At 35.3% G+C, this 16,560-nt stretch overlaps 1 long non-coding RNA gene across 1 annotated transcript in view; it reads left to right on the top strand.

The window, feature by feature from the left end:
* LOC116561676 overlaps positions 1 to 15,344 on the top strand; it is a 42,242-nt gene extending 26,898 nt beyond the window's left edge. The window contains exon 2 of the long non-coding RNA XR_004273551.1: positions 12,169 to 15,344. This is a non-coding gene — a long non-coding RNA (uncharacterized LOC116561676). The remainder of the gene's footprint in view (positions 1 to 12,168) is intronic.
* The last annotated feature ends 1,216 nt before the right edge of the window (positions 15,345 to 16,560 follow it).

Here is a 16,560-nt window from a genome sequence, read left to right as displayed (position 1 = left end):
TATGTGTGTGTATTTAGCTTTGCACTCATTGGCGCTTGGCGGAAAATGCTGGATGCACCCATCCAACTTGGCTTGGATACGTTGAGCTCCTTGAGCCAAGCCAACCTGAGACTTCCCAAAGTGGGTGGCTTAGCAGACCACACTTGGATGACTTCCAGCTGGTTCCCTCTCACCAAAATATACTAAAATTTTGTATATTCTTTCCATGTGGCCTGCCATATCCTAAGAAAAAGCATTTTAAATTATTTCATTGTATTTTTCCCTCTATTTAAAACTTATTTTGTAACATTGACTTTACTCAAGTATTAAGGACACTCAGATTTGTATCTACAGGTTATGAAGCTACTTGTGGATGTGAAAGAGAAGTCAAGATCAGAGACAATGAACTGTAAACACCCTAAGTGTGATCCATTGTTCATCGATGTGTTCAACTAAGACTAAGATGAGAAGATGAATGCTTTAGTGTCATAACAATACATAATTTCTATTCCTTGAATGATATTGAGTTAAAACTGGATGACTTGTCATCTTTGCACTTTTAGTGCAAATAATCACAATTAATTTGTTATGACAAATTTATCAGGATATTTTATTTAATTTCCCTGTTTTTTTATGATGCCAATGAACTACAGTGCAATACATTACAAAACAAAAGAAAAATAGCCAAGAGATTGTAGTATAAATACTCTCTTAAGTATTAAATACTGGTAAAATCAACATTATCAACCTTCTACTGTGTTTATCAGCTTCTTAGCAATGTCTACGATGTAATCATATCTGATCATCAGATAACATTAAAAGTTTAAAGTCATTACTTTATTCATACACTTCCAAATACTTAATTGCTCTTAATAAAGAAAATTATTAATAAATTTGGTACCTTTCTCTTTAACATTGATTTACCTCTACTAAGATAATATCAGATTTTCAGAAAGTGTAACCCTGTATTTCTAAACTATCTAACATCCCTGGATTTGTGTTTTTCATGTGTTACCACATGAATACAGCCAGGCTGACTGGATTCAATCTTATCTTCATTTCTTAGCTGTATTATCACGAGTTATTTAATTCCTCAGCACTTAATTTTCATGACCTGCAAATATATGAATCATAATAATCATTACTAATAAGCTTGCCATGAGGGTTAACTGTGTATGAAGGGCTGATAAAATTATGTGTTACCAAGTAAGTGCGGAATGAATATTACTCATAACATTATGTAATTAAATTTTTCTGCTAACCTCAGGAGAAAATCGTTGGGCAAACATGAAAAAACGGATTGAAAAGTTAAGTCACCTAGATTACAATATAGAAGCAATTGTGTGTATGTAGCATATGCATTGTACATGCAAGGGTTACAATTTTTTTTGCATTGGTACATTCATCCAACAGTATTAATACAACACTGATTACCATTAAAATACAAATGTATATTTTACTTGGAAACAGAACCAATGCATTTATTCAAATAATATGCTTCAATTATTAGGCACTTAAAAGATAAAATATTAATGGTGAGGAGGGTAAAGTAAGATCAGTATAATAAAATCAATTCCTAGTTAACAGATCCCTTACTTTTCACTCTGTTTCAGGCCACTTTCTCTGGCTCCATATTGTTCTGTTTAGTTTTGCTTTGTTTTTTCAGTGCTGTTTATACTTAGAATTTTCACTAAATAAATTCTCCTTTTAAACAAACATCTAGTACTATAATCCTTTTAGTTTTTAGTATCTGTCCTTTGCTACTTTACTCAGAAATATTTCCCTCTGTAAAGAAAAAAAAATCACAATTTCATTTCCAAAGACATATTTTTTTAATTTAAACAATCTAGAACCAACCATATTTATATTTAAATTTATATTTATTTTTTGAAACCGAGTCTTGCTCTGTTGCCAGGCTGGAGTGCAGTGGTGCAATCTCTGCTCACTGCAACCTTTACCTCCGGGGTTCAAGCGATTCTCCTGCCTCAGCCTCTGGAGTAGCTGGGATTACAGGCACTCGCCACCATGCCCAGCTAAATTTTTTTTTTTTGCTTTTAGTAGAGACGAAGTTTCATCATTTTTGCCAGGATGGTCTTGATCTCCTGACCTCATAATCTGCCTGTGTTGGCCTCCCAAAGTGCTGGGTTTATAGGCCTGAGCTGCCACACCTGGCCAAGCCAACCATAATTTTAAACATGTGTGATACTGCCATTAAAATAAGATATTCATTTTAATTTTAAAGATATGACCTAAATTATTCAGAAATAATTTGAAATTGCCAATATACAATGCTGTTAAAAAAGCAATTCAACATTAATGACATTTTTGCTTAAAACTGTAATTTAAATAACTATATTTCATTTTAATCAATGATTTAGATATTATTTTTAAAATATGACAGTTTATCTGGTAAAGAAATATAATTTAGCTTAACGGCACAATATTCTAAAACCAATTATCTCAACAAATAATTTGAAAATAAGTTAAAGTGATCTTATATGACCTGAATCCCATTCCAGAAGATTTTCCTATAAAAGATTTTCATCTTTCAATGACAGTACCGTATTATCTTACATTTCCAAGCATACTATTATTTATATTTATTTAAGTTTTGAAATTCATTTTGTGATATCTAGGCTCATAAAAATTTAACAGTAGCCAAACTGACTGATTCTCACAAAATACCTTTATGCATACAGCAAGCACTCTGGGTGAGATTATCCAAACAAATGAGATAACAATATGTAATTTAAGATGTGAACATGTAAAATTTGAGCCTACACCATATGGATTTAAAGTTCCTTCCATGTAGACCATTATAATTTGTGTTGTATTTTTCTGCAGGCCAAATAAATGTACCATACCTCAAAGTACTTCTTTATATCTCTTCATCTTTTTTTTTTTTTTTTTTTTTGGTGGAGTCTTGCTCTGCCGCTCAGGGTGAAGTACAGTGGCACGATCTTAGCTCACTGCAAACTCCACCTCCCAGGTTTAAGGGATTCTCCTGCCTTAGCCTCCCAAGTACCTAAGTAGCTGGAATTACAGGTGATTGCCACCATACCTGCTACTTTTTGTGTTTTTAGTAGAGATAGGGTTTCACCATGTTGGCAAGCCTGGTCTGGAACTCCTGACCTCATGTTGACCAGGCTGGTCTGGAACTCCTGACCTCAAGGGATCCATCTGCCTCAGCCTCCCAAAGTGCTAGGATTACAGACATAAGCCACTGCACTTGGCCCTATTTCTTCATCTTAATAAAACTCTCATATTAGTATTTTTCCAATTGGTGTTTACTTTTCCTGATGGGTCCCTATTTAAAGTATTAAGTGAAAGAAACATGACATATTAATCTGTCTATTTAAAAATTTAGGCTTTGGTGGTAATCACAAGTGAGCCATCCATACCCTAAATTTTACCCAAGGACTGAAGCACTCTGGGTTGTGGAAAGCACACTGGGCTGCCTCCTGTCCTGGCTCCAGGCTTTCGCTTTTGTTTGCTGTAGGACCTTGAGCAAGTTTCTTATGCTTTCTGAGCCATAGTATGTTAATTTATAAGAGGTTTTTGGATCAGCTTCCCTTAACTTTGTATTCTTTCCATATAAAGAGGTAGCTCTTATTTTTATTTTTGTCAGATATTTATTTATTTGTTTTTGTGAGATAAACTTTGATCCTTTTGTTCTTCCCTTTAAAAAAATTATTCAGTGAAATTGACATTGTCTGGTGTGCCATTCTATGCAATTTAACATACGTATACGTTAACATAACCATTAGCAAACCAAACTCTACCAACACAGGTACATTCTCCACAACTATAGTTTTGTCCTTTGGAAAATGTCATACAAATGGAATTATGCAGTAGTTAAGCATTTGAAACTGACTTCTTTCATAGAGAATACCTTAGAGATTCATCCAAGCTCTGTGCACCAATTGTTCATTCATTTTTATTCTTGATCAATAGTACACTGTATGGATGTATCATATTTTTTTAAAATCAATTCACCCATTGAAATGCAATCAAGTTGTTTCCAGTTTGGAGCAATTATAAACAGAGCTCTATAATGATAAGCATTTATACAAACATTTAAACAGTTATTTATTGGTTTATATTCACAGAAATGGAATTACTGATTCATATAGTAAGTATTTTTAACTTTATAAGAGAATACCAAATTATTTCCCAGGTTGTAAAAGTTTGCATTCCCATTAACAATGTATGAGAATTCTAGCTGTCTTATCACAAGCACTCTATGTGTGTGTGTGTGCGCACGCGCGCGTGTGTGTGTGTGATGGCTCCAGTGTCGGTTTGGTTTTCCAAGCCTATGCTGTGCTTTTAGAACCTGGTGAATGTACACAAACCACTGGACAGTCTAGGACCTGGGCCATAATTAGTTGGCTTCAAAAGTTTTTAGCAGCAGACTATTAGTGTATAGTGTTTTTGATATTGTGAACAAGTTCAGATTCACTCATGCAAACACATGTTTTAGGAATGACGTGAGTAGTTTATAAAAAACTTCAAGGTGTTATGTTCTGGAGTTTCTCCCTCTTTGCAATCTCCCCAGTATATTCTGATTCCTGGGGCTTCTCTCTTGGCGCTCTGGGTGGATAGCTAGAGAGATAGTTACTTTACGATGCTCTCTAAAACTGTGTGCTTGTTCTGGAGCCAAGTGTGGGAGGACAAAGGGAAGAAAAAAGAAAATGAAGTTGTTTCTAACTCCTTGGAAGTCCTGGAAAGAAAGAAAGACCCGCACTTTTGCCACTATTAAGGGATTGCTCTCTGTGTGCTCACTTTTAGATTTCCTGTATATACCACCCAGGCCGAAGAATACCAGAGTGAAAAATGACCGTCTTACTACCTATTTAATGATGACTCAACCACTGGTTCTGGTCGTTCCTCGTCTGCTTGCTTTTATCAGTTTGGTGCAAAACTTATTGTGGTTTCTGTCACAATTACTTTTAAAATAATTAAAAGTAAGGGCAAAAACCGCAATAACTTTTGCACCAAGCTAATACTTGCTGTTTGTAATTCTCAAATAAATGCTCCACCCATTCTTTTCATGATTTATACCTATATTCATTGGAAGAGACAGGGTGAAGTGGCCTAATTTCATTTTACCTAGAACTAGAATCACAGGTTAGCTATATTTAACCTCTAATAAAATTATTTTGCACTTGAATTTTTTGTATTTGAGTGTTTTAAACAGCTGCAATGATACAATATTTAACTGATGCTTTAAGTCACAAGTAAAAAGGAAAAGAAAGCGAAGAACAGCAAAAGCCCACACAATAATAAGACATACTATCATGTCATATATAATAATAACAAATTTGGAGGTGGGACCTTTCTGAGGGGGGAGAATAATGCTCTCAGAGACCCAGGCTGGGTCCATTCCCCTGTTCTGTCATTCTCTTTTGTGAGCTACTTCCAGCCTGCATGCAAGATGGCCGCTACACATTCAGGCAGTGTGTCCTCCCTAGACACTTTAAAATGCCAACGGAGATTGATTAAGAAACAGTCGTCTTCTCATGGTCCTTGTTCAGAGCAAGGGGAATGTTTCTGAAATTTTCTCTTACGACTCTCTGGACAGAGCTATTACTAAAGCAACCACGGATGAATGAGATTGAATTACCTTAACTGGATTAGACAGACCAAGGCAAACCTCAGGTCCATGATGTGTCCCCAACTCCAGGAATATATATCAAGAAACATGATGACATTTCTTCAGAAGAGTGGGGAAGCAGTTATGGCTTTTGTGTGGGCACCCAGAGTGTTAGTCTCAATATTTCTGTGAGCAAATACCCTAATATGTCCCCAAAATAGGAGGTCCCAACTGCATCCTGGAGTCAATGATATATTATTCTATGTTAACATGTTTAGAAAGAGAATGAGGCATTGATTTCACTGTTAAGGGATTAACGTGGATCTAGACAGAATTTTAGTAAGTATTCACAGACAAAATATTTCCTACAATAATCACTGTAAAAATAAGAGCTAATCACTATCTCTCCATGAAGTTCCAATGACCACCTAACAGCAATCCCAGAGGTGTGCTCTGAAGTATTTTCAATCTATACATGATTTATCGAGAAGATAAATATTTTCCTCATTACATCATACATGTACTACTTAATTCTAAAAATTTTCATAGATGGTAATAAGGAATGTATTTCAGCTTACAAATTTTAGATTACTTTCATATTTAAATATAATAAAGTGAGATAGATATTGGCATTTTCTAAAGTTTTTCTATATCATAATCCAAAAGTTATGTACACGATAAAAATGAAAACAACAACTCTGATGAATTTTCAAAATAAAGGGTCTTATAAGTGACCCCACATAAATATTTTGCCATAAAAGTATAAGTGCTAGTAAATATATCTGCATCTTTAATTTTGCACAGAATGAAGATTACAGAATATATTTCATTGTTTCAGGTGTTAAAAAGAGTCAGCGTCCACAAGACGAAAACAATTAGAAGAAAATCTAAGTCTTAGTATAATATGGCAAACGGTTCACAAGGTTATATTGATACTGACTTGTAATATTAAACTCTGTTTTAATTAGTCTTTCACAATCAATGGTAGGAACCTTAAACATGTGCCTTACTAGTGCTATGGCCCTATTCACTCATGTATAAATGATACATTCCTTTGTCGATGGAGTTTTGGGGATTAAACAAGACCATACATGTGATTTTATATATTTATATATAATTGTATCCTTATGTATTAATATGTATGAACATTTATATATACATAAGAGAGGTTTAATAAATATTAATCTTCTTTATAGAGAAGATTTTGTTATTTTCAATATAGCGAGAGACACAGACTCAATCTCTCACACTGAACAAAAATGAAACAATCCAAATGCTTGGATCTGCAGTTGACAATTATGGTCAACTTCTTCCATTTTTTCACTACAGAAGGCTCATACCAACCCCAATTTCTGGCAGACTGGCTTCCCTGTCTGTCTTAGCTACAGTTTCTTAATAACCCCCAGATTTGTTTAATTCCTAAGCGTGTGTTTCCGTGAGTCTGCACAAGATTTTCCACACTCTCTCTCACTCTGGGCTTTCTCAAAGTATTTTAGACTTGTACAGTTAAGAGGCTGCTGGCCACAGCATGAGCATGTTTTCCTTGAATCATGCTTGTTTTTAAGCCCTCCCTTCAGGCTATAGGTGATGTATATCCACCTGTACAAGTACAGGTGCAAAGGGTGTTGGCACTAATAGATTCCAGGGCTCTTCGCAGGATGCTCCAACATTGACCAGGAGAGATCCTTTCAAGATGAGAAATTCTGTGGCCTAGGGCAACTAACTTAATGACCCTAAGCCTCAGTTGCCTTCCCCTGTAAAATGTTCTATACATTATAACGCTATCATAAAAGCAAAAAATATAATAATTTTGTCATTAGTAATCATTTGATGCTGGTGATGGTATTATTACTAGTAATACCGTTACTCTTTCCATTATTATTAGTGCTTATTACAATCAGCTACACTGCAAGGCTTTTCTAGATGAGACTGTGAGACTAAAAGAAAATACACAAAATAGATTATTAAAAGCATTAACAAATTGGATTATACTTGCGGATAACTAAGCCATAAAATTATTCTAATGCAAAGATGAAAACAGATGAACGCGTGGTCTTTTGCATTGATGAGGGATAGGTGCAGCTTTGTCTATGAGAGTAGGCACTTGTGGTACTTGTCATGACTCTTAATCAATCATCAGCCTCCCCCCGTTCAGGGAAGCTAGGACCTTCCTTTAGCAGAGTTGGGTGGATCCCAATTAAGCTAACCATGGCAACTGGTTTCATCTTGCCAGTAACAGTGTTCAAAACAGCCTGTGACAGATTCTTCACCAACAATCCACCAAGGAAAATACATGTTACCCTGACAGTTTGGGGATTTACTCTGGAGCATTTTCCTCACTTTAAAACAATGAATACAAAGTATCGATATTTTCTTTTCTGACTTTGGGAAGTTGTATGAGAGTACAGTGTTCGGAACGGCTGCAGCCATTTTATGACTAAGAAGCCTCTATATCCTATCCATGGGCAGCATGCTGAGAAGGACGGAGCAGAAGGAGGAAAAGATCACTTTCTTGATGACGTCATTAAGCAGCTGAGTTGCCAACCTTGGAACTGCTCCACCACCACTTTTCTTCTGTGTGGTGAGTCTTCATTATTTACGCAATCCTTATAGGGAAATCAACCTATGGCACAGAATCAAGTTTGAATGAGAATCCCTTGATTAAACAGGCCATTAGAAGGCAAGAGACTCAGCTCCTGAAAATAATAAAGCATAGCCAGCTGTCTTTATTATTGCAGTTTTCTAAGTTGGTTGACCTACTTGCCTTTTTAGAATTTTACATATTTTAAAAATTCATTTTATCCATAAATAAGTCATTTTTGATACTGATAGGTGATTAGGGATAGTTGAGAAGAGACCGTAATCACCAACAGAGTGAGAAGTAGCCACAGATCTAAAATTTGTGAAATCGCTCCCTGCTGACAATTATATTCAATAACATATTTCTTAGAGGTTTCATCCACTGATTCTCAAATATTTTGGATCATTGCCTTAGGAAGGGGAAAATGTCTAATCAGGAACATAATCCTTCTTAATATTTTACACTTTTCCTTTTTAAAATGTTTTGTAGCCTGAGGCTTTATAAGACCTATCTTAATTTGTTTTTTGATGATGAGCTAGATAAAGGTTAACTTACACAACAGTTATTCTTGTTAGGTGGGCTAAACCTTCCTCCTACAAGTCACAGAACTGGTAAGTTGTTTAATAACTTATCCCACTGCTGTAAAAACGCCCGAGAGCATATCACAGGCAAACTAACTGAGTGGCTGGGTATTTTCATTTTGAAGTCAGACTGACCAGGGTTGAAATTCCAATTCAGCTACTGTCATAGTTCATTTGTGCTGCTGTAACAAAGCACCATAAGCTGGGCAGCTTATAAACAACATAAACATTTCTCACAGTTGTAGGGGCTTGGAAGTCTAAGAATAAGCAAGATCAAGACTCTTGCAAATTCTGGATCTGGTGAGGGTCTGCTTTCTGGTTCATAGAAGGCCTCCTCTCCCTGTATTCTCACAGGGTGGAAGGGGTGAAGGTCTGCGGGACCTCCTTTATAAGGGTACTAATCCCACTCATGAGAACTCCATCCTCATGATCTAATCACCTCCAAAGGCCCCACCTCCTAATACCATCACATTAATTATTACGTTTCAACACATAAATTTGGGAGAACACAAATAAGCAAGCCATAACAGCTATGTACTTTTGGAGTGAGCATGGGCAAGTTCTTTAGCTATTTTAAGCTTACTCTCATCGGAAATCGTTGAATAGCTTTGATTGAACTAAGTAACTAATTTCAATAATTTCCTCCTGGTAAGAAACTACCAACCTGGCTCTGGCGGGTTTACAGAGGCTGCCCATGGAGTGCCTTTGTGTCCTTGTTTCCCCGTTTGATGTACGCAGCCTAATTATAATGCATTTAAATGTTAACTCTCCCCCCAAAGTGAACATGAGACACATGGAACATGCATGCATGTTCGTTTAAGTACACGTGTTAGTACTCCCTCATAAATATTCAGAAGATTCTTCTATAACATGTTGAATATGTATATTTGACCAGCCTGCTCAGCATGAGTTCCTGCTTTACCCTCCCTCCCTCCAAAAGTCTGTTTCCAGTTTCTGTGAAAGTCTTTGCTTCCCAGACTTTCAGAATGGCTGCCTTGAGGGGTATAACCCTAGATAAGAAATAAAGTTTCATTTTGCTAGCCCAGTAGGGTGACTATGGCAAAAAAAAAAAAATGTAATTGTACATTTTTTTTAAATGGAATCTCACTCTGTAGCCCAGGCTGGAGTGCAGTGGTGCCATCTTGGCTCACTGCAACCTCTGCCTCCTGGGTCCCCATTCAAGCAATTCTCCTGCCTCAGCCTCCCAAGCAGCTGGGATTACAGGCACGTGCCACCACGCCCAGCTAATTTTTGTATTTTTAGTGGAGATGGGGTTTCACAATGTTGGCCAGAATGGTCTTGAACTCCTAACCTCATGATCCACCCACCTAGGCCTCCCAAAGTGCTGGGATTACAGGCATGAGCCACCATGTCTGGCCCTGTAATTGTACATTTTAAAATGACAAAAACAAGGCTAGGCACAGTGGCTCACCGCTGTAATCCTAGCCTGTGAAAAGGCTAAGGTGGTGGATCACTTGAGGTCGGGAGTTCATGAACAGCCAGGTCAGCATAGTGAAACCCCGTCTCCACTAAAAATACAAGCTGGATGTGGTGACACACACCTGTAAGCCAAGCTACTCAGGAGGCAGAGGCAAGAGAATCACTTAAGCCCTGGAGGCTGAGGTTGCAGTGAGCTGAGATGGCACCACTGCACTCCAGCCTGGGCAACAGAGCAAGACTCCATCACCAATTAAATAAATAAATAAAATGACTAAAAGGGGATAATTGAATTGTTTGTACCACAAAGGATAATTGCTTGAGGTTATGGATACTCCATTTACCCTAATGTGATTATTACATATTGCATTCCTGTATCAAAATACCTTATGTAATCCATATATATATATATATATATATATATACTATGTACATACAAAAATTATAAATTAAAAAAGCAAAGTCTTTTTTCTAAATATATAAGGTAAGGATTTATGATTATAAATTATAATAATTTATACTAATTAATATTTTATTGTTAACTTATTAATTTATCATAATAAATTAATATTTTATTGTTAATTTATGACCAACATAATATTAATTTTAGACAATATTTTTAATTTTAAGCAACAGAAATACTCTGATGAATTGAAGGAGTGTTTAGAAGCTCACATAATCAATAGGAATCAAGATCAATAGTTAATATTCAGTAAAAAAATCAAAGTGCCTACAGATACCAGACCTTCACAAAACACAGTACAGGAAGTGTTTTGTCAGGGGATTGTTGTTGACACACCATCACCATTGTCTCCACATATCATGGTCAACATAGGAGGATGCTGTACCAACCGTGAGACAATAGTTCCAATAACAGATTCTAAACGTTCCTTTTTTTGGAATCGGTGACTTGAGATTTATAAATCTATATGGGATTGTAAATTAGTAGTCCACTAGTTAAACAGGTGATTTAGGCTTGGGGTAAACTCTAGGTGGGACATATAGTGCCATTGATGAGTCTGTAACTTTGTCTAATCAATACAGCACACAGAGCCCTTGAAATCACTTCTTTTCTGAAAGGTTTTGCACAAAATTGATGCAGGCAGATCTTTGCTGATTGACATGTTTACTCCGGGAGGCTAAGCTGTGAAAATACTTTTATAGGTAAGGAAACTTTGATTTGCAACTTAGGGATGCCAGTATGAGAATGATTAGTAGGGAAATACCTGGATAGTGATAGTGTGATCAGTTTTAGTAGAAGATAATATTAAAATAGAGGAACAGGGGAGAAAAGTTGATAGTGCCAATTGTGATAAGGCATAACAAATGTTAGCAATTTGGTGTTTACATTATTTCTATAAACGCATTGAGCCAGGTCTATGGTTAAGAGGCAAAGTACAATAACTATCTAAAATGATATTCAATTATTTTCAGAAAAGATAGGAATGAATTACCTCCTTCTGTATCAGAATTTTCACTTATATTCAACTCCTCCAGCTGCACATACAGCAATATCTTCCTTTTGCGTTCTTTATTTTTGCTTCAGTATATTTCATTTATACATTGTTGGCTACCCAATAAACTTTTTTTTCCTATTAGGTCAACACAGGTAAACATTCTCCTTTTCTGTTACTGATTAGATTAGTGTCTTCTAATCAGTCAATGAACAATTTTAAATGTTATAATACAATAGAGAATCAAGAAAAATTATAATGGATTCATGCAGAACAATTTAACTGGTTAAACTTCCAGAAGTGTCACAAAGTAATATAAATATTCAATATAAATATTGTTTCAAGCTTTCTGTGGCACTTCTAAAAGAATATTTTCTAATTACAAACTCTCTTTAATAAGTTCAACTGACCAAGTAACAGCTTTTGATCATCATTATTTAAAATGGAAGAATAAATTACTGAAAATTACATTCAAACTTTAAACATTTGTCATTCTGCTGATTCACTTGAATTGTTTGAATGATCTGTTTTTCTTTTTATTAGAAAATTCATAAGAAGAGAGGAAATAATGAGGAGAAAATGGCAGGTTGTGTTTGCTGACTTTGATTGATGAAGAAGTCGCCGTGAAAATCACAGCAAACCATATGGAAAGCAAATTGCCAAAAAGCAATAGTCACGCTCGTAGGCTGGTAATTGAAATTTTTGTTCAAATTGTACTTAATATTCAATAACTGTTTAACCAAACCACTGCTTATCTTGGGAATGCAGATACTATGGAGACAATAAGATAAGGTGAATGCTGAAAAGTCAGGTTTAGGCTATACATTGATTACAATCATTTTAGTTTTTTGTATATCCCATGAAAGTGTCACATGTACGTGGTTGTTCTATGTTTAATATTTGTATAGCAACAAAGAGTAAATAAATTGTAATTTATACATGTTATATTGTTGACCTATACTAAAAATAGTTAACATAATGAAATGGTTTGGCTGAGTCCCCACACAAATCTCATCTTGAATTGTAATCCCATAATCCCCATGTTTCTTGGGAGGGACCCAGTGGGAGGTAATTGAATCATAGGGGTAGTGTCTCCCATGTTGTTCTCATTATAGTGAGTTCTCAGGAGATCTGATGGTTTTATAAGTGTCTGGAATTTCCCCTTCTTATTCATTCTCTCTCCTGCTGCCTTGTGAAAAGGTGTCTTTGGACATGATTGTACATTTCCTAAGGCCTCCCCAACCAGGTGAAATTGTGAGTCAATTAAACCTCTTTTCTTTATAATTACCCACTCTGAGATACTTCTTCACAGCAGTGTGATAACTAACTTATACACAGAACAATTAAATGAACACATTATAACAAATTGGAACTACAGAAGGTTTAAATCAAGGAAAAATGTATAAGGAATTTTCCTTCTCAATGTTCCTTGGGGTTGAAGAGGCATTTACATTTGTTCATGAATAGATCCTGTTTGCAAAAGGCCCTTAAAGGTAAACATAGGCTTTAACATTTTGAGGCTAATGATGAAACTGAGTCTCATTTATAAAGTTGTAGATGCAGTAGACCAATTGACATGGGAAACTAGTCTTTCTTTGAGGCTGGTAAAACAAGATCAGCACACACTCAGACCTGGTGCAGAGAAAGAGACTGATTTAGAAAATGTTCTCCCATTAGCCTTTGGTATCCTCTAGTCACCTGGGGCAGAGTGATTTCTGTGATTTCTAAACCTTCTGTCCTACTCATCTCATAGGCCATGCCCATTCTCACAACTCGTACTTTCCTTTATTGTAGCCTCTGTTCTACTAGTTCTCTAATATCGTTTTATTAGGAGCTTCATTGAGATATAATTTATATACCATAACATTCACATTTGAACTGTAACATCCAGTGTTTTTTAATAAAGTCACAGACTTCTGAAACCATCACATCTAATTTTAGAACATTTTCACCACCATCTGAAAAAAACTACATAACAATTAGCAGTCACTCCCATTTCCTTTCTTTCTCAAACCCCTAGCAACCATTAGTCTATCTTCTGTTTTCAGCCATTTCTATTCTGAACATTTAGTACAAATATGATCATTTACTATGTGGTCATTTGCTTGTTTGTTTCTTTTTAATGTGTGGTCTTTTTGACTGGTTTCTTTCACTTTGCATAATGTTTTCAAGGTTCATCCAGATTTTATCAGGTACAAATACTTCATTCCTTTTTTATGCCTGAATGATATTTAGTGGTATTTTTTGCTGTTATGAATAATTCACTGTTTGGCTGCCCTAATTATGCATGTATGATTCTTTTCTAGGGACATGTTTTTATTTTGGAGGGTGTAAACTTAGATATTATATTGAGTCATGTAATAAATTTATGTTTAAATATTTGAGAGTCACTTCTTGATGGTACTGTTTGTGACACAAATCTGTTATGCATATATGTATGTACTTACATTGATTGTGCTTTTGGTGTCCTATCTATCAAAGGTCATGAAGATTTACTGCAATATTTTCTTATAAGAATTTATAATTTTACCTCTTACATTTGTTTCTGTGATCCATTTTTCAGTTAATTCTTGTGTATGGTGTGAAGTAGAAGGCCAACTTCATTCTTTTCTGTGTAACGTTTCAGTTTTCCCAGTATTTTTTATTGAAAAGTTGATAAAGTGAATTGTATCATAGAAAATATCACATTGAATTATATTGGCACCTATATCAAAACTCAGTTGATCATAAATGTAAAGATTTATTTCTGAAATCTTATTTCTATTCTATTAGTTGATATATCTCTCCTTGTGTTAGTACCATAATGTCTTAATTGCTGTAGCTTTGTGCTAAGTTTTGAAACAGGATAGTATACGTCCTTCAACTTTGTTCTTTCTTGCCAGGTTGTTTTGGCTGTTGTAGGTTTCTTACATTTCCAGATGATTGATTGTAAAGGGCTGTTTCTCAATTTCTGTAACAAAAGCCAGCTGAAATTTTGGCACCAGTATCATTGAATATGTAGAACAGTTTGGTAAGCACTGTCATCTTTACCCTGTGAACACCATATATTTTAGCCTCCCATGTCTCTTAAAACAATCTGTCTCCAATCCATCCCCCCAAATAGTCAATAGTCAAATATAGTCCTGCATCTTTGTTTATACAAAGAAAATAAATCCTTTGCACCATGCTAAGAATTGGACCCAGCTCTGAATCAAACTGTGAAACAAGATATACTGCTGAATAAAATACTCAGCTGCTCATGTCAGAGCATCCCCAATGAGGTCAAAAGTGACTTCACAGTTTTCTTGAGTTCACAAGCAAAATGGTTGTGTATGTGATTTCCATTAATTTAGTTTAAGAGTGCATTCAAGTAGTTTTCTCAGGAAAGAAGTGAAAACATTTTTCCCCCAAAATAACATGGAATCATCTACTTCCAGTAAAACACCATAGCTGACAATTTTTCTGATTTCTATACTTTCAAGATTCAAAATTTTGGTTTTGTTTTCACATATACAAAACCATAAATGCCTTTAAAATATACAAAGTATGTTTGCTATGTAAGGACCAAGAATTACTACATGCCAATATAGAACCACAACCATTAAATATATATGAGAAAATTCATGATATAATCATTTCACACTCCTTTCTTCTATGTACCACCAAAAGAAGAGGTATATATATTCCTTTCAACTAGCTGGATACTTTTATTTAAAGTAAACCATAAAGGAAATTGAAACTAAAAGTAGATAACAGTGACGCATCAGTTTTATTTTGTTTTTAGATTTTCTTTCCTCGTGGATGACACAAGGCAGAAGAACTCACAGCAAATAGCATACATTTTGCTTGAGGACAAAACTGGAATTTTGCTTGGGAACTCTAAGTGTCTTCTGACATGACAACAGCTGCTTCTTGAATGCCTAAACTTTTCTACCATACATCAATGCAGAGTAGCCTTGAATCTGGGGAATTATCATAGCAGACGTAAAATTCTTCAGCAATGTCCTCATGAAGCATGTAATGTAGATTCACATGGTTTTTGCAGTGAACCTGCCAGGGTGCATTAGGAACAAAGTGTACCCTACAGATCTGAAACAAATTATCATGCTGTATGGAATTATTTGATAGAAACCAATTAAATTCTGTAAATTTTCTGCCAACGATAATAGTTTTAGTTTCAGAATAATTCATATGAAGCCATTTTTGAGACAATAATTAAATACCAAGCCTAATTGTCTATTAAGGTTATATTTCTCTTGTGCTAATAAAAGCAAATTATCAGCGTTTAAATCTGTCAGGGGATTCTTCTGAATTTTCTGGTGTTATTCAAAGGCAATTTTAATGAATTCCTTAAGGACAAATGTTTGCTTCATAGCAAACACTGAAAAAATATATGGTGCAGGACTTATGAGCAGACAAATAAATGGATATCAATAGAGTGAAATATATACTGAGGTTTTCACATCACCTCTTCCCCCCCACCCCACAGAGTCAGATGCCAATCAATGATAGATTTGTGGTCTTCAAGATTTTTGCAGCCTAGTCCTAGTTTATATAAACTATAACATCCTTCTCTTTTAAAGCCTCCCTTAAGTTTAGCATGTAAGACATAACTTTAAAAAAAGAAAGAGTAATTTTCCATAGATTTTTGGAAATAGAGATTAGAGGTCTGGGATTCCAGGGTTACACAGATGGGCTTTGAATCCTGATCATAACCACGTAACAGCTGTTGGTCTTTGGGCAAGTGAATCAACCTCACTAAGCCTTAGGGTTCTCATCTTTAGAATGAAAATTGCATTACTACTCAAAGTTGTTCCTAGAATTAAAAGAGATAATGCAGGTAACTCACTTAGCATTGTGGCTGGCATGAATTAAATAATCAGTCAAATTTAGAATTTTAGCGTTATTATTCTTTGTTTTTCTTTCAATGCTTTACCTTGGTAAAAGTTTTGTCTT

This window comes from Sapajus apella, unplaced genomic scaffold, assembly GCF_009761245.1.
Source record: "Sapajus apella isolate SASKATOON/1434 unplaced genomic scaffold, GSC_monkey_1.0 scaffold30, whole genome shotgun sequence".
NCBI classification, from domain to species: Eukaryota; Metazoa; Chordata; class Mammalia; order Primates; family Cebidae; genus Sapajus; species Sapajus apella.
Note: the sequence above shows the minus strand (reverse complement) of the source record. Positions and strands in the feature narration are given on the sequence as shown.